Here is an 18,472-nt window from a genome sequence, read left to right as displayed (position 1 = left end):
CCACCTTTTAATCTGGTAACTGACAAACAGAGAAGCTAGCCAATAAATCTACGTTTCCAGTTCCCTCAATATTGTGCTTGATCCCCACTGGTAGTTAGGTATATGTCTTTCACGTCTGTGTTTCATGGAAAACGTCTGGATAGCTCTTGTAATAGCAATAGGGTTTTCCTAAATATAAATCATTCCCAGATCACAAGGTTATTGCCAGTGGCTTTGTGCTCAGGCTGTGTAGTATTCCTTTTGGGCTTCTGGTCTTTCAGCATGCAGGTAGGGGATTAAAGCAAATCATTTAATCCATGAAACATGTCACTCAATAGTATACTTTTGGAAGCTGTTTCCACAGGAGCAACAGTGAAAGCCGCCAGTCTGAGATATTGACACTATAGAGAGAAACTGACAGCCCATTCCTTGTATTGATCCCTCTCTTCTCTACAAAGACAGACTCCACTCCCTACCACAGCCCATAAGTGGTGCCTGCTGAGGTTGCTAAATTATGGTGTAAATTATTTATTACTTGGACACCTTGTAAAGATCTCGTTCTTTTCTTGTCGGACTTAGTTGTGCTTTCTAGGGTCTCATATATATTGAAAGGTTTCAGAAGATATACTGACCACAATGATATGGCACCCATTGCTTCCTATCATGTACTACAGATGTGATCTGCCTGACTAGGATTATGCTGGAATCACAAATCATGTTCTTAGGTTTAAAATATTGCCTATAAAAATCATGAACGTTTGTATACATAGAGGCCAGACCGAGAAGCAGACAGTCTGGTAACTGTGAGCCCAGTACCAGACAATTAGCATACTTTAAAAGTGACATGTCAAGTATGCAAAGAATATTTATTTGGGGGGTCAGTTACTTTTGACAACTGTTTATCAGAGGAAACATAATCCGCTTGAGCTAACATAGCATCAGTACTCAGAAAAATTACAAATGTGTTCTGTTATGAATTATTCTTTATCATTTAGAGTGTTTTGATGATGTTTTATGGACCAGAATGTTTTTGATACTCATAATTTTTATTATAAGAAATATGGCTTTATGCCAGTTAACAGAGCAGCTTGCTCAAATCATGGCTGCTTGGTTTCAGCTGTCTGAAGTTCATGCACATGTATGAGTGTGCACATGCACATGCACTCGCATGCACACTAACATGCACATCATGTGCAGTAGAAACATATTCATGTCTAGCAGGTCTCCGTCCTCCTCTATCAGATTTTTACACTGGTATCTCAGAAAGAGGGCAAACTTTGTGAGATCACGCTACAGTTATTTGAGTGCTTTTTAGGATTTTCAAATCCATAAAACAGCTCTTTGTAGCCATCCTTGCGACTCATGGATCGGCCAGGGAAACGGCTCAGTCAGCAAGTGCCTGCTGCGGAAGCCTCCAAACCTGAGTTCAAGGAGAACCCTGGTCACGGGCAGCCAGCCTAGATGAATCAGGTAGCTTAAATTTCAGTGAGACCATGTCTCAAAAGAACAAATTGGAAAGGCATGCAAGATGGCTCTATGAATAATGAAGTGAACCGTGCAGGGAAATGCTATGAAGTTACATCTTGAAAATGTCTTTTGCAAATGCTGATACCTAGTGAGTATTTATAAGAAAGAGACAAGCTGGGCAATGTTGGCACACACCTTTAATCCCAGCACTTGGGAAGCAGAGGCAGGTGGATCTCTGTGTGTTTGAGGCCAGCCTGGTCTACAGAATGAATTCCAGGTCAGGCTCCAAAAACATACCCTGTCTCAAAATTTTTTCCACAATCATGTATTTTCTCTTTTTACCCTATTTTAGCAATTGTATTTTAAGATGATTTCATATAAACTTCATAATGATTTTTATCTCTTGCCCATTCAAACATTTGATAAGCATATACTATTCCTGTTCCTACAAGAATTGCAATGTTTATTGGCAACTTTTATTTATGTTTTTTTTTCTTTTTTTTTTTTTTTTGGTTTTTCGAGACAGGGTTTCCCTGTAGTTTCTAGAGCCTGTCCTGGAGCTAGCTCTTGTAGACCAGGCTGGCCTCGAACTCAGAGATCCACCTGCCTCTGCCTCCCGAGTGCTGGGATTAAAGGCGTGCGCCACCACCGCCCGGCCGGCAACTTTTATTTATTTCATTAGGTTGGGTTATGGGTTTTAAAAAGATATTGAATTCTTACTGTAATTTCCTTATGGTAAGAGCAGTATTATTAGCACATATGTATGCATGGTATATGGAGAGTATACATGCAAAAGTTAACTTCGGGGAACCAGTTCTCTCCTCCTTCCTTAACTTGGCCTCGGGGATAGAACTCCAGTCACAGGATTTTCAGAATTTACTTTACCTGCTGAGCCATCTCTTTAATCATTCTTAGTCATTAAAATTGATTAATTGTGGTGTGTGAGCATGCACAGACGGACTTGAGTGTGTGTGTGTGTAAGGGTGTGCACACGCATGTGCTGTGCTTCTGCAGGCACGTGAAGCTGTAGCTCACACATGGAGGACAGGAGACATCTGTCAGGAGTGGCTTCCTTTTTGCCCCTTTAGACCCTGAGGATGAACTTAAGTCATCAGCTTTTACTCTGAGCTGTCTCTGTTTGGCTTATGTTTTTACTTTGATATATTGTTTTTTTAAATTAAATTTAAAATTAAATTTAATTGCTAATTGTCATATATTTTTTCTGATTTTCTCAGTTGCTCTATTTTCTACTACTAAAAAATATGGCATTTTGAATGTCATATGCCTAAGGACCATTGTATTAATATTGGAATTTAAATATTCATATATATATGTGTGTAATTATATACAATATACACTTACATATATGCTTGTTCACTAAATAATTATGAACCTTCTTGCTCATGAAAAGTATGATTCCATATTTTGTTTTAAAATGTTGGAAAATCTGACTGACTAGAATGGCAAACCTTCCTGAAGAAGGCAAAGATTAAAATGGGATTTGAAACATTGTGCTCAATAATTTAGCAGGAAGTATGAAGTAAATGGCACAGGAAGACAAAGAAAATGAGGAAAACTAGTACTGGGGAGATGGGTCAGGGTTTAAGAGCACGGGTTGCTTTTCCCAAGGATCCAGGTTCAATTCCTAGCTCCCTCATGCAGACTCACAACTACCTGTAATTCCAGTTGCAATGTATCTTCTGGCCACCATGGGCACTAGGCATGTATGTGGTACATAGATACTCATAGAGGCAAATTACCCATAAATATAAATAAAATAAAATATTTAAAATGTGGTTTAAAAAACAGAAGGAAAAGCAGTTACCCTCAAGGTGTTCAAAATATAGAAAGAAAAACTCATGAAGGAGATGGGTGAAAATTTAAGCCATTTTTATTGCCAGAAAGGATGTGGTGTGCACTAATAGGGACTTTCATTATAGGTGCACAAATTGGGCTTTAATTTGTGCCCATTGAGAATGCAGCTCCTGACCACAGATCAATTTGTTTTCATTGAGCATAGCAAATAAAAACTGCACATTAAAAGACTATGAACCATATGCGCTTAGAAACATTCCTGTCAAGTGCAGGCGGTGTGCTTTATTAACCCTTGAAATTATTGCCAAGACGAGTGCTTAAAACATAAGTGCTCATTATTTCTCTTTTGAATGAATCGATAGTGTTGAAGTGTCATCCTGTAAATCCTCAGTTTCATATAACTCTCCAAACTCAGCATATACAGAAACATGTAGTAAAATGCCAAATAGTGAAACATATATTTGGATTTAATAATAAATATCTGTTTTTAAGAGGTAACAATAGTCATTTAAATTTAAATTGATTTAAATTATGGCCTGCCAGTTCTACGCAAAGTAACATTTTGGGGTTTAAGATGACGAGGTTCTTTGGTTTAGTTTCCATCAAGGAGTAATTTATGCCAGTAGTAAACCATTTATCTCATTAAGTAATCAAAAGTGCAGTCAGAAAAGGACGATTACAGAAGAGAAAAAAAAAAACGACAGTTCGGGGCAAAAGTGAATGTCTTGCTTTTATGATTGATTTACACATCATACTTTTAATATCTTAATATTAAATGGTCAAATAAAGCCTCCCTACCCCTCTCGTCATGCCCTGTCACTGGGCAACACAGCAGAGGTGTGTCTGTTTTCATGTGGTTAACTCTGTACAGCTGTAATAGGTCTGCGGTCCACGCTTAGAAAACACTCATGTGTTTGAATTCACCTTTGTCATTTTGACTGCAGCTGCTAAGGATGAGAGGAAGTTATGACCAAAAGCTTTCAGGTAGTAGGGTCAGCATTTCCTCAGAGTTTCCACAGTGCTCAGAATTCTCGGTGCGTAGAAGCTCCCGAGATGCCGGTGTTTAATAGTCTTGTCCGGAACAGTTGTAAATTTGTCAATGTACAAAAATCAGTACGTTTTCAATTTGTCATATAAAATTTACCACTTAGTAAATGTATTGTGTCAAGAGAGACAATGCAATAATTATAAGTAACTACCATCCTATTGAAAAAGGAAAACTATATCAATATTTCAATAATGTATCTGCCTTGTTAATTACCAGTCACATATTCCATTCCTTTCCAAAAAAATCTTTTGCTTCTGTGAACTATATGTCTGTAAAGCTGTATTTCTGATAGTCATTTAAAGACCCGTGAGAGAAAGAACATAATACCGAAACTAGTATCTAAGATCTATTACTTCTTCAATAATAATTTAATATTTTAATCTACTTTTATTCATCTTTGTATGGATATTTTGCCTTCATGTATGTCTGTGCACCATGTGTAGGCCATAAGAGGCCTTCAGATCTTCGGGAAAGAGAGTCAGGGATGGCTATGAACCTACATATGTGTGCTTGGATACAAACCTGGGTCCTCTGAAAGAGCAAACTGTGCCAACTGTTGAACCATCTCTTCAGATGATATTTTAAATGGTATGAACATTTTTGGAGGCCATAAAAATAAAATGAGATCTATTGTAAAAATGAGCTTCTCTTTCTTTGGCTTATGAGGACAGAGTCTTGCTATATGTATTTGCTGTGGTGTGTACTTTGCACCAGAGCTCATGACTCAGCCTCCTGAAGCTGGTATTACAGGCACACACTGTGATTCTTGGCTCTATAATATACTTCTTGAAGGGTACTGACAAATTTTCCAGCACCATTCTGTTCACTGTTAGCTCTTTATTCTGTTCTTGCCATGAAGCTTACCTGACATCTACTGGCAAGGCTCTATTGGCCTCTTGAATATGTCTAGACATTTTAAATTATTGTCAACACAGTCCATGTTTATAAACTTTCTAACACTTGGATGTTTTTTATTTTTATCTTTGTGTTTGCTGAAGTCCTCAATGCATAAATTCTCATATAGATGTTTTCCGTGTGTCATTTATTTCTAACATTTATGACCTGGTAGTTATATTCTCTCATATTCTTTCTTTCTCATATTCTCTCTCATATTCTATCTCATATTCTTCTCTCTCATATTCTCTCTCTCTCACACATACACACATACACACAGACACACACAAACACATCTGTTTTCAATACTAAGGATGATCTCATGGCTTTGTGTACTCTATGCAAGCTCTCTACCTCCAAACTATAATTCCAATTCAATATTCCTAACTTATAACATGAGGGAATTTGTTCTCTAGTATTAGAATGTATCATGAACTCTGCATCTTTACTATTTAACCTATTAAAAGAGAAGATCCTTCTGCAAAGTTCAAACACCTGCAATTCATGTCATGAAATAGCTCATAATACACTGATGTTTTTATTTCACAAAAGCCCACACTCAAAAAAAAAGCCCACACTCTAATTGTTGCTCCAGTCAGAAAGCAAAAGTCACAGGAATCATGGAAACAAGTTTTGCTGTGATAGAGTGAAGAAAGTCCCCTCTTAGCTGTGGTGGAGTGACCCAAGTCCCTTCTTAGCTGTGATAGAGTGATCTGAATCCCTCCTTGTTTATGGAAATATCTGCAAATGAGGATGGTTGTGCTGTGCTTCCGATAACCTGGATAAACTTTCGTGACTCTGTAAATTGCAGTTTTAGGGGAAATCAAAGTCAGCAAAATCAAAATTATCTTATCACTTTGTGTTTGAATGGTCAATAAAGCTATCTAAAGGTCTTTCAAAATGGTTTCCCTTGTGTGTGTGTGTGTGTATGCGTGTGTGTGTGTGTGTGTGTGTGTGTGTGTGTTTAGAGGTATGTATATATGTATGTGTGTGAGTTTCTGTGTGTGTGAGTTTCTGTGTGTGTGTGTGTGTGTGTGTGTGTGTGCATGTGTGTACTCACCTGCTGATGGAGGAGAGTTATCTGTCTATGTTTCTTTCATTGGTTAATTAATAAAGAAAACTGCCTTGGCCCTTTAATAGGATAGAAAATTAGGTAGGTGGAGTAGACAGAACAGAATTGTGGGAACAAGGAAGTAGAGTTGGGGAGACGCTTCAGGCAGTCGCCATAGGGAGTCTCCATGCTGCTCCTCTCCGAGATGGAGCAGGTTAAGATCTCTCCTGGTAAGCCACACCTCGTGGTGCTACCCAGATTACTAAATATGGGTTAAAGGAAGATGTGAGAATTAACCAATAAGAGGCTGAAACTATGGGCCAGGCAGTGTTTTAAAAGAATACAGTTTCCGTGTAATTATTTCGGATAAAGCTAGCCGGTTGCTGGGAACTGGGCAGCGGGAACGCAGCCCGCCGCTTCCCACTACAACCTGCAAGGTGATCAAGATAGAAACTTAGGCCTGTGCCTGCTAGACAAGCCTCTTACCATGAAGTTACATTTCTAGCTTAGCAGAACATCTCCAAATTCTTGAATATTGTTTGTTTTGTTAAACTGTTGATATATGACCATTTTCAAGAAAATATATATTTTGAGCATATTGTCCCATTCTATGCCGTCTTCTCCTTTTTTGTTCCCCAGCTTTCAAGTTAGTCCTCTCTATTCTGTTACACAGTTGTGCTTCTATTTTCATGTCATTTTCCATGTATGCATATGTATATATGTATGCGTGTGTTTACATATATACACACGCATACATATATACATATAAATATCCCATTTTTTTCTTAGCCTGTAGTAATTGGTTTAATATAATTATCTCTAGTTGTATCTAGTTTTTTGCAAGTGACATATTTTACATTTCTTTATGGCCAGAAAAGATTCCTCTGTGTATATATCCCAGGCCATCCTTCTCAGTTCCTCTGTTGACAGACAACTAAGGTTGCTGAAATCACGCTTTACATCCAGGATGTCTAGTTGCAGAGAAGCATGTTCTTATGTCATCAAAGCATGTCTAAGCTCACTAGGCCAAGGAAATCCCACTGGCTATTTGTGGAAGGAAGTGCTAACTGATGGCCACAGTACACCCAAGGAAAGGCTTGAACTACAGAGAAATTAGCATAGCTATAATATATAAATCACAGAAATAAACGTGATAAATGACCCCTGAGAAAAATATTAAAATTCATTGTATAACCTTTGAAGAGAAGAAAATATTATCAACTGGTTGCAGAAAATATTTTATCATTATTGTTATTTTGGTTTTTCTGTTTCTTTGTTTTGTTTTCTTCCTGAGTTTTTTTTTTGTTTTTGTTTTTTTGTTTTGTTTTGTAGTCACTTTTAGATAGCTGGTTATACCAAGCTTTTGTTACTTTATGTTGAAAATATTATAGAATTATTATTTTAGAATTATTCCTAGAAGACTTAGGAAAATTTTAAGACACACATTATTAAAATGGACTTAGGGCATCTATTCTCAAAATCAAAGTAGATGCACAGTAAAAAAAAAAATAATGATTCAATAGTAACTCAAAAATTCTCATCATGAGAAGCCTTGGATTTTAAAGTCACTGAGGAGTCATAGGAAGCTTTTGAAGATGCACAATCCTTTGAGATACTTTGGAACACTGAAAGGAAAGGGTGCCCTTTAACCCATTCTGTGTTGTATTGTTCTGATCCTCAAACTAGGTACTGAAGTCAGAAATCAATGCATTCACAAACAGGTGCAAAGCTCTTAACAAAACACCAGTGATTCAAATGCAATGTAAGCAAGGATTGTGACTGACTGTAGTGGTTAAGGTCTTTAATCCCTGAACTCAGGAGCCAGAAGCAGGGTGATTGCTGTGGGTTTGAGGCCAGCCTCAGTTGGCATAGCAAATTTCTGATCATCCAAGGCTATGTAGTGAGACAATTTTTCAAAACCAGAACATAAATCATATATCAGGCAAATGAAAAAGGGTTATGCAGTATAACCAAGTAGGAATTTTTTCACACAAATAACAAAAAAAGCAATATCTACTGAAAGAATAAAGCTGAGCACGTGCGCGCGCACACACACACATGCTTACATTTGGTAAATTATAACAAAATTTAGTACATTTTCATGTTGAAAAATTTGTCAGCTAGGCATAGATGTTCAGCCAGATAAAGCTTGACTATTAGAAAACATCTATCTAAATCATGTTAACCATGAAGACCGGAAGTCTTTCCCAAAGACTAGGAACAAGATAAAGATGACTCCATTTGTAATGTCAAATTAACATTTTTCTGGCAGTCCTAGACAGCACACACAAGAAAGAAAAGAAAATTCAGTTGCAAAGAAAATAAAATTATTTTCATTTGCAAATAATAATATAGTGTTTTATATTGGGAAATTATTTTAAAAAGTCAAAAAGTGATGAAAACTGACAAATATGTTCAAGAGTTGTAGAATTCAAAGCCAATATAAAATCATTTGTATCTCTATACAGTAACAATGAAACAATGAATAATTAGGTGAGCAGAACTATGATAAAAGTGGATACATAGATAAATGGGAAAGGCTAGAATCCAGTCATTTATAATTAATTGATTTTGATAAGATAAAGGCTCTCTGTAACTCAATATGGAAATAATAGCCTTTTCCAAAATCCATGCTAGGAAGCCTGGAAAACCACAAGCAAAAAAATGAAACTAAATCCCTGCCTGAAACCATGTAAAAGTAATTCCAAATGATTAGTGATGGTAACAGTGCAGCTGGAACCCGGGACATTCAAAGGACACCAAAAACAGAAGCAACAAATTAAAACAATAGGATTGTAAACATCAGTGTTTTCAGGAACACAAGACTGAGACAATTCACAAACTTGGAGATGCCATTTGCAAATCAAATGAAAGAATCTCATTAAGCTGCCCTTCTTGATTATGAATAAACTGTTAGCACATCTTATTTCTTATTAATGTGTATGTGTATTTGTGAATCACCTTAAAGCAGTGTTACATGGAAAATAAAACATAAAGCCAGCACCTTGTAACTTCAGATTTCTGTTTCTCACTCTCACACATTGTCAGAAAGGATATCTATGAGCTGTCCATGACTTCATATGCAACATTGAAATTCTGGCGGGAATTCAACTGTCTATTAGAAGGCTATTAAAAATGTCCACTGTTCAATAATATATGAATACTTGTTGAATATATATTCAAATCAAATATGCAGATTGAAGCAGTTTATTCATACTTTAGAAGCACAAAGCACATATATACATAAAGAGTATAAAACACATATAGACATTCTCTAGGCAGATGCATAACTAGAAAACAATGAGGCTTTTCAAAATGATGTCACTAAAAAGGACAGTACAGAGTCTTAGACACACGGTTTATAAGTATTTCCAGAGAGTTTCTATATTAAAGGAAAACGTTAGCCAAGAGAATTTGGCATTAGATATCTGTATTTGAGTTTGGTTTTGTTGTATACTACACCTTGGGCAACCTACTAAACTTTCTAGGTCTTAGTTTCACTTTTGTAAAATAAAGATAAAAAGTAGGGGTGACTTTCAGATTTGCTAATGCTGAAAATCCAAAGAAGTTGTCAGGTAGCATAAGGCTTGACATGGAAGGTCATTAAGTCAATAGCATATATTATCTTTACATCTTAGGTGCTTGTGTATCATAACATATGAAGTTAGATTTCTATGAAAGAAACTGTCAATATATTCTAGTAGTGACTGCCAGTCCCAGTGAACAAGTCCTGTCCCTGGTTCTGGAAAACAAGTCTATCATAATCATTGTTGCGATTATGTATTGAATACTTTGTTACTCTCTAAGTCTTTACCAAAGCTTGGTGATTGAGCTGAATTACTTCCTCTCCTATAAAACTCTCTTCCTTTTTTTGAATTATGAAATTTTTGTTTTGTTTTTTTGAGCGGGAGAGAAGATTCAAGTCACTCACAGCAATAGTGTTGAGCATTTAAGAGAAGTTTGGGTGTGCCAGTGGGTGTCGGTTGGTCATCTATGACAAATGGCATGGTAACAACTATAATCCTTTGCTAAAGGTGAGAAATGGTTTAAAGTCAGTAAACAGGAAATTCCGGGTCATCTAAGGGCCTAGGAATCACTATAGACTGTTTTCAGAATACATGCATATAAATTGTGTCCATAATCCTAAAAGTCAATAAAATTCTGGGTATGATCAGGAAAGAAAGTAAAAAATACAATCTTAACCTTTGTCTTATAAACAATATTTCTGTCTTTAAAGTATCAAGAATAGTTATGGATATTACACTTAAGGAAGATACATTCTTCGAACTGGGATTACTGTGCCAAATGTTGAGACTATTTTAACAATTCATTGCATGTGCGCATAAACACACACATTTTTGAGAAAGGCAAATTATATTGCCATCATCACTATATAAATTATTTTGATTGTCTACAAACTGTGATATCCTCACAGATGTCATTTAAAAGTTAGTGAATATTCAAGGCATTAAGTTATATTTTGAGATTAATACAATTATTACAAGCTGAACGTTTTCCAATGTTGGGTTTTTTATTTATAATTTTCTGCCTAAGATGTGCATTTATGATCTTCTGATGGTGCTAATTAGTTTAGTGAGATTTAGTTGCTTTTTTACCAATTAAAATAATACTTTTTACTTATAAGCAATGTGGGGAATTTGCAGTATGATTTATGGAATCACAAAAGCTTGTTTGAACATATCAGTCATCATAGGTTTCTTGTCTGTTCCCAATCTCTTTGATAAAATCTTCTGAGAACAGACTCAGTGTCTTAGTTTGGGTTTCTATAGCTGTGAAGAGACAGCATGATCACAGCAACCCTTATGGCTATGTGCAGGCAGATGTGGTATTGGAGCTGAGAGTGCTACTACATTTTACAGACAACAGGAAGCCAGCTGAAACACTGGGTGGTATCCTGAGCACAGGAAACTCAAAGCCCACCCCCACAGTGACACCCTTCCTCCAACAAAGCCACACCTCCTAATAGTGCCACTCCCTGATATTATGGTGTCAATTACATTGAAACTGCCAAACCCAGAAAAGCAATGGAGGATGGTGTGTTTGGGTAACACAGCAGAAAGTTGGAGATCTTGGCAGGTGCTGGAAAGAGGTAGAGAAAAGAGGAGGAAGATAGATAAGTTCTAAAACTTAAAACTTGGACTGATGACTCCTTCATGCAGGTTGGAGAGCCACTACCTGGAAAAAAATGGCTTTGGCACATCTAGGTGCACATCTATAAGGGGATAGTTAGTTATCCTGCACATTTTCTCGTCGTATCCTATTGTGTATGATTTCTCTTAACCTTCAGAATTTGGATTATAATCTAAGACACTAGATTACAAAACTGAGTTTCCCCTTTAAGGCACTTCCTTGCATTTTCTAGACTAAGAAAGCTGTCTGTACCAAAAGGGTCTCCCACTGATAAAACCACTTCTAAAGGGCAACAGTGCTTCTCAACATACTGATATCCATATGTCCCAAAGGGGATCTCTAACATTAAAGCCTCCCATTGTGGACCTTAGAAAGAGTGTTATTTACCACTGCCCATGCCTTTGTGACAAAGAATGCAGACATTGATATTCAAATTTCACAAGGAGCTTTGGGTTCAATAGCTGCAAATGGCCTTTCATTTCCTTTCTCTCTGCCTGGTATCTCCTATCAAACCTCACCTTTGGATCCTACCCTTCAAGGAATATGGACTCTTTTATCTTATTAGTAAAAACAGATTTCATTCTTCTGGATCTACTTTTTGTTGGGTAGGATTATAGTGCCTATGCATAGGCACATTTCTTGCTAACTAAGGAGAGTAAGCCAGTGCCTTGGGAAGATTACATGATTCCTGCTGGACTCAAAGGTCCTGGCAGATGAAATGTTCTTCTGGTAAAATTGTCTATAATATCTTGATGGATCATCATCTGGAAGTGGAATTTTTGGATTCTGGAAGGAACGAACCTTATTATTATGTTGAGAATTCAAATCTTAGAAGTAATACTTAGAATATAGTGAGCAGAGAGGCCCAAGTCCAGAAAATGGCAAATAAAATTAAAGTTAAAACTCTAGCAGACACAGTTCAATGGGGATCATGTCCTTGGCTATGTTTCTAGAGGTGTGCCTTGGATTATAAATATGAAAGTCAGTCCCTATCACTCGGAATTGGTTCACATTTGTATAACAAGAAATTTTATTTTTCCCTTTGAGACAAGATTAGCTCTGTAGCCTTAGCTAACTAGAACTCACTGTCTAGAGCAAACTAGTCTCAAACTCACATAAAACCTCTTGGCTCTATTTCCAGAGTGCTAGAATTATAGGTGTGTGCTACCAAACCCATTCTAAAGAGTTTTGTTAATAAGAACAAAGACTTCAATTAGCTCTGCTAAGAAGCAATGTAAAGCTAACTAATTTTCTAAGATGCTACAGGTTGGTGATTCAGGGGAGGTGTTTTTGCCTCATATGGCCCCAGTAGTGAAGGAAACAGAAGTGATCACATTTTTTGTGGGGTTTTATGAGGTGACTTCATGATGGGTGAACCTATTCCAAGAGGCTGTGGATTCCAGCCAAAATTAATTCATTCCTTCGCTTATGACAGGAGTGACAGGCTAAGAAACTCCAAGCAGAGTCATGTGTCACAAGGGATGGGCTCCTCAGAATGACGATAAACGTGAAGCCAGATTAAGTTACATAGAAATAGGTTTGATAGAAAAGTAGACCTATGTCCATCCCATAGGAGAACTGAGAGCTAATACTTTCTTAGGAAAACTCAGAAAAGTAGGTATTAAACCATGGGAAAAAAGAGGTAAACCAGGAACACGACTTGAGGGAGCCAAGGGAGTTTCCTCTACTTGAGGAAATCTTTGTGTATAGTTAGGTCCAGGAAGTATGTCCAATAAAGGCATTTTTCCTCCAAATAAGATCAACTGAGCAGAGAGATCCAGTAATTGCCAGTTGCAGTACAAAATCTGTCTAGGACACAATTACCAATTGCTGCAAAATTATTGGATTGGAAGATTCTAATAGACTTCCAAGGTCCAAGGGTCACGAGGGAGTGGGGAGATAGGAGTAATGGTGTAACTTATTACCTTGGTTTTCCTGCCGTAAGAAGCAGTCAAAGCTGGGAGTTAGTCATATCTTGAGAAAGTAATAGAAGATAGATTTGAACATTACAAATTAGTGTGCTCTATTTGTCCCACAATGTCATGGAGATCCCCTGGGAACTGAGACTCATAGGAGGAATTAAGTGGTATATGCTGAAAACAGGAGTAAAAAGCAGAGGCCTTGTCGGTTGGTCTTGAGGATAAATAGAACATATCAAACACTATTGGGGATTTTCTCTATCAGCCATAATAGTAGCGATGATAAATAAAACTGGGTTTCCATTTACAGGCTATAGGTCCATCTCGACAGAGGAACAGACTGCTTAAAGGGTAAGCCTAGCCAGTGTCAGGAGCCCATCAGGAGCGTATGTCTAAGTGTGGTAGTTTGAATCATGGTCCCATAGATGTCCTTACCTTTGTGGTATTTTTTTTTTGGGGGGGGGGGAGCTACCCAGGCTGTGAGTTAGTTCCAGATCCTGGTAGAGTTCTATCAGCTCTGACCTGGAACACTTTAGAAAAGGTGCTTTTAATCTGGACAGGTTCATTTAGTTAAAATATCCTGGAGTTTGACAGGACTTTGTGTACTTAATAAGACTTTTGAAGGGATGAAAGATAGTTTGGAAAAGCATATGGGACTGTAATGCGATCATTTTGTCTCTGAGTCACCATGCCACAGTGTGTTAGAGCCTTTGTAATGTGTCAGTATGTGTCCGTGGATGTTCTTGGAGGAGCCTGTGTTAACTGGCCAAGTGCTTGGTTCTTTTTCAAGTCCAGTCTAGTTCTTTTTCTCATTATCATCAGATCTTCCACTCTTCTGTGGAATTTTCATATTGGGTGTTGAAGTTCATGTGTTTGCAGGTTAAAAATGAGCTTTTTCCTACTAAGGTTGGTTAAAGCTCTTTAGGGATTACTTTTAAGGGTGTTGAATAAGCTCTCCGCCTTCTTCAGATTTTTTTCTCTGCCATTCCATTCCTGGCATCTACTGGGATGGGTCGAGGATTTCTTGATCATGGAACATTCCTTGGAAACCTTGAGGACTTTTTCTTCCTTATTGAGGCTTCTCTTACGGACTCTTCACTAAGTAGAGTCCAGTGCCTGAAGTCTTTGCATGGTCTTTGGTCAAGCAATGGGTAACTTACCAGAGTTGAAAGACTCTTTTAGAGGCATTTCACTGTTTCCTGGGACCTAACTTGTGCGTGAAGGTAGGGGTCAAGAAAAGAATAATGCCTCTCTTGACCTTTTATATTATTTAACTTCGGCCTCTGTGTCCAGTTGTTGAATACCTACCATGTCAGTGGCGAAGGGAACAAAAAATTTCAATTTTAGCTTTTATATAACATTTAGGTAAGCTTTGAAATTTGATACCTTTAGTTCTCAGATGTGTGATCATTTTTAGTCACACACACATATAACAGTAAATTTCCTTGGTGACCTAAATTAATTGTTATGCTGATTTTTTATGGCCTTGATGTTTTTATTACCAGTTAAATTATTTCTTACCTAAGCAACCCTCTGGTCTTATAGTTATTTCTGAAAGTATGAAAATGAACTTGAGCCTCTTATCTGCAAGATTCTATGGCTTATTAAGACTATATGAATTATAAAAATGGAAGATGATGATTTTTTAGTTCTATCCAGTAATGTAGATGATTATGAAACTTCTACCAAAATCTGGATTGTGTTTCACTCTCAATGCTATTTTCTTTTTTACTGCCACTGAGAAATTTCCTTTTTGAAAGGTTTTATGGTTAGTTTCTTTGGGTTTGGAGAGGCTTTCCCTCTCCTTTGTTGGCATTCTGTAAACATGTTTTAGGTTTTGAAGCCAGGCGCTGACTTTAGCAGAAGATATCTGGGGTAGTTACTGATTTGTAAGCTCAATGCTGCTGCAAACATGGGGTGGACTTTTGACAAGACATTTCACTCTGTGCTTCCCCAGCCACAAGCTGCAACGTTGCTTTAAGAAATCTCAAAGCTCCTAACTGTGTGGCCTTTCTGATTTGCTTGTCAGTACACCTTTAGAATATGCAAAGGTGTCAGAGTGGGTCTGCTCTCTCCCATGGGGTAGCATCTCCCCACCTCAAGTTCACCATTTTCCAACAAAAGAAGTTATAAAGGATAAAAATGTGGAGATCTAGAAACCAGGACTTTTTAAAATTTTATCCATTCACTACAACAAAATGAAAGCAATGCCATAGCAAAATGTTGAACAACCTTTGCTTTATTTTTCTGTTTTGAAAACCTTAGTTTAACTGCTCTCACCTTAGGAAGGGATAGAGACAGTCATACTGAAGATCTCATGAGAGCTGCAAAATGCTACCTGATACTGGGACACACGTGTTTGGTAGATAATTAGTAGTTCTTCCCACATTTTAAATAAAGTTTGAGGTTTTGTTGCTGTTGCTGTTGAAGAGGAATGTGATTGATTCTTTGAACTATCTAGTAAGAGTTTAAGTGCCTTGTAGAAACACAAGCCCTGAATAATTAACTTTGTTACCACTCAGTGGCTGAAGTGGAATGACCCTTGGCTGTCTGTTTGTAATAAATAACAAAGCACATTCTAATTAAATTTTTATTAGGAAACACTGTTCCTAAGAATGTACTTGGAGACAAAACTAAAGTCTTAAAATTGGTAAGTTTAATGATTATTTTTTTTCTCTTGATGAAAATAACATGTTTTGCATTTAAACAATTCTGTATGTAATTTTAAGAGGATTATATAAATATTTCAATATACATAATATTGTATATATGGAGAGAATTATAGATTCTTTTTACTATAGCTGCATACTAATCTTCTAGTATAGCATAAAGTATAGCCCAGAATAAATATGACAACCCCCAAACCTTGAAGGTGTGGTGACATTTAAGAATCTGGGTTTGGATATTTGTGTTAAAAATTTGTTGGATTTAATATTTTCTTTGATCGATGAATCTCTTTCCTCTATCATATCTTCAATGCCTTAAATTCTGTCTTGGAACTAGAAAAAAACACCCTGAGTGAGGTAACCCAGACCCAGAAAGACAAATACGGTATGTATTCACTCATAAGTTGATATTACACATAAAGCGAAGGATAATCAGCACATAGTCCATGACACTAGAGAAGCCAGAAAACAAGGAAGACCCTACGAGAGACATACATTATCCCCCTGTGAAGGGGAAACAGACAAATCTCCTGAGTAAATTGAGAGCATGGGGGTGGGAGTGGGAAGGGTGGAAGGGAAGTGAGGAGAGAAGAAGGGAAGAGGGAGGCAAACATGAGGGATCAGGAAGATTAAGTTGGGGAAATGTTGGAGAGGGAAAGCAAGGAAAGAGATATCTTGATAGAGGGAATCTTACGGAGTTAGCAAAATAACCTGGCATTAGGGAATTTCTCAGGAATCCACGAGGATGTCCCTAGCTAATAATCAAAGCAATAGTAGAGAGGGTGCCTGAACTGGCTTTCCCCTGTAATCTGTTGACTACCTCAGTTGTCATCACAGAACCTTCATCCAGTAACTGATGGAAGCAGAGATCTGTGGATGCAGAGATACACAGCTAAGCACTAGGCCAACTCCTGGAATCCACTCGTAGAGAGGGAGGAGCAATGATATGAGCAAAGGGGTCAAGACCATGATGAGGAAACAGCTGACCTGAGCTAGTGGGAGCTCATTGACTCCAGACTGGCAGCTGGAAACCTGCATAGAACTGAACTAGGCCCCCTGAATGTGGGTGAGAGTTGTGGGGCCACTGGCAGTGGGACCAGGATTTATTTCTAGAGAATGAACTGGCTTTTTGGGACCCATTTATGGAGATATACCTTGTTCAGCCTAGATAGGTGGGGGAGTTTGGTACTGCCTCAGTGTGATGTGACAGACATTGTTGACTCTCCATGGGAAGCCTTATCCTCTCTGAGGAGTAGATGGGGGCTGGGGGAGTGAGGTGCGAGGAAGGTGGGGGAAGCAGGAGGAAGGGAGGGAGAGGAAACTAAGTTTGGTACGTAAAATTTAAAAAGTTAAAAAAGAAAGAATCTGGGTTTTATGATAATTAAGAGTAGTGGGTTATGGAGCTGAGAGGGAGGAGGAGGATACTTAGGAGGACTTGGAGCGGGAAGACTGTGGGTAGAAATTGGAAATACAGTTCTCATATAAGAAATTCTCAAAACATAATGAGCTAAATGTTGAAAAATCTGGCTTTGAACGTTCAGCTAACATACAAATTTGATAAAAATATAAATTCATCTTTCAAGATATTCAAAGCAAAGTAGCCTCCCTGCTCTAGGGGCTTTGTCAGTAGATCTCATGAGCAGGAACCTTGCTCCTCCATTGTGAGGAGTTGTTTACCTCAGGCTTGAACTCTTCCTTGGTTTCATCCTTTCGAATAATACTGCACTAAAGTGAATCTCTGATTAATATTTAAATGCACATGCAGTGAAATAGGTAACCTAATCAGAGAAAATAATTAACAAACCGCCTCATTCTCATTCCTTCTAATTCCTACAAGGAAGCATGGGTCTTGATTGCTACAATATCATTCCCTTTGACCTCCTTTCCAAGTCACAGCCTAATAAAGCTGGTGTTTGAACTGTCGCGGTGGACACTTCATTACGACTTCAAAATCCTTTCTGAATGTGCGACTGTGTACTGATTTCTCTCTACTCTGCTCTTCCTTTGCTCTTACTCTACAAAGAGGACAACTGTAGGAATTGTTTGCCATCTTCTGGTAGATTCTGTGATAGAATGCAAGGATAGAGTCCCCTAACTTAGGTGGACAATAAGGGAAATAAGACGGTTGTTGTTGGACCAGAACAACCACAAGCCTTTACGCAGTACCTAAGATGTATAATGCACCTTTACGTGATAATGTAGGGTGACGTCTGGCTCTGAGGGTAAGCATTACAATTTTATCTGAGCTGACAACTTGTGGATCTATAGGAAAATGGTATGTGTACACAGGTATTGCATATATGTGTATATATATATTTTTTGTTTGTTTTGTTTTTCAAGACAGAGTTTCTCTGTGGCTTTGGAGCCTGTCCTGGAACTAGCTCTTGTAGACCAGGCTGACCTCGAACTCACAGAGATCCGCCTGCCTCTGCCTCCCGAGTGCTGGGATTAAAGGCGTGCGCCACCACTGCCTGGCTATGTG

The 18,472-nt window shown here is 37.8% G+C and overlaps 1 protein-coding gene across 3 annotated transcripts in view; it reads left to right on the top strand.

Moving 5' to 3' along the window:
- Hnf4g (hepatocyte nuclear factor 4 gamma) overlaps nt 1-18,472 on the top strand; it is a 142,971-nt gene that overhangs the window by 76,531 nt on the left and 47,968 nt on the right. Inside the window, exon 2 of one of the 3 annotated variants that reach the window (XM_038347735.2) lies at nt 15,922-15,974. The exons of the other annotated variants lie outside the window; for them this stretch is intronic. The gene's annotated coding sequence lies outside the window, so the exon portion shown is untranslated. The remainder of the gene's footprint in view (nt 1-15,921; nt 15,975-18,472) is intronic. 3 annotated transcript variants of the gene reach the window in all.

This window comes from Arvicola amphibius, chromosome 11, assembly GCF_903992535.2.
Source record: "Arvicola amphibius chromosome 11, mArvAmp1.2, whole genome shotgun sequence".
In the NCBI taxonomy this organism is placed as follows: Eukaryota; Metazoa; Chordata; class Mammalia; order Rodentia; family Cricetidae; genus Arvicola; species Arvicola amphibius.
This window is presented reverse-complemented; position numbering and strand designations above follow the sequence as displayed.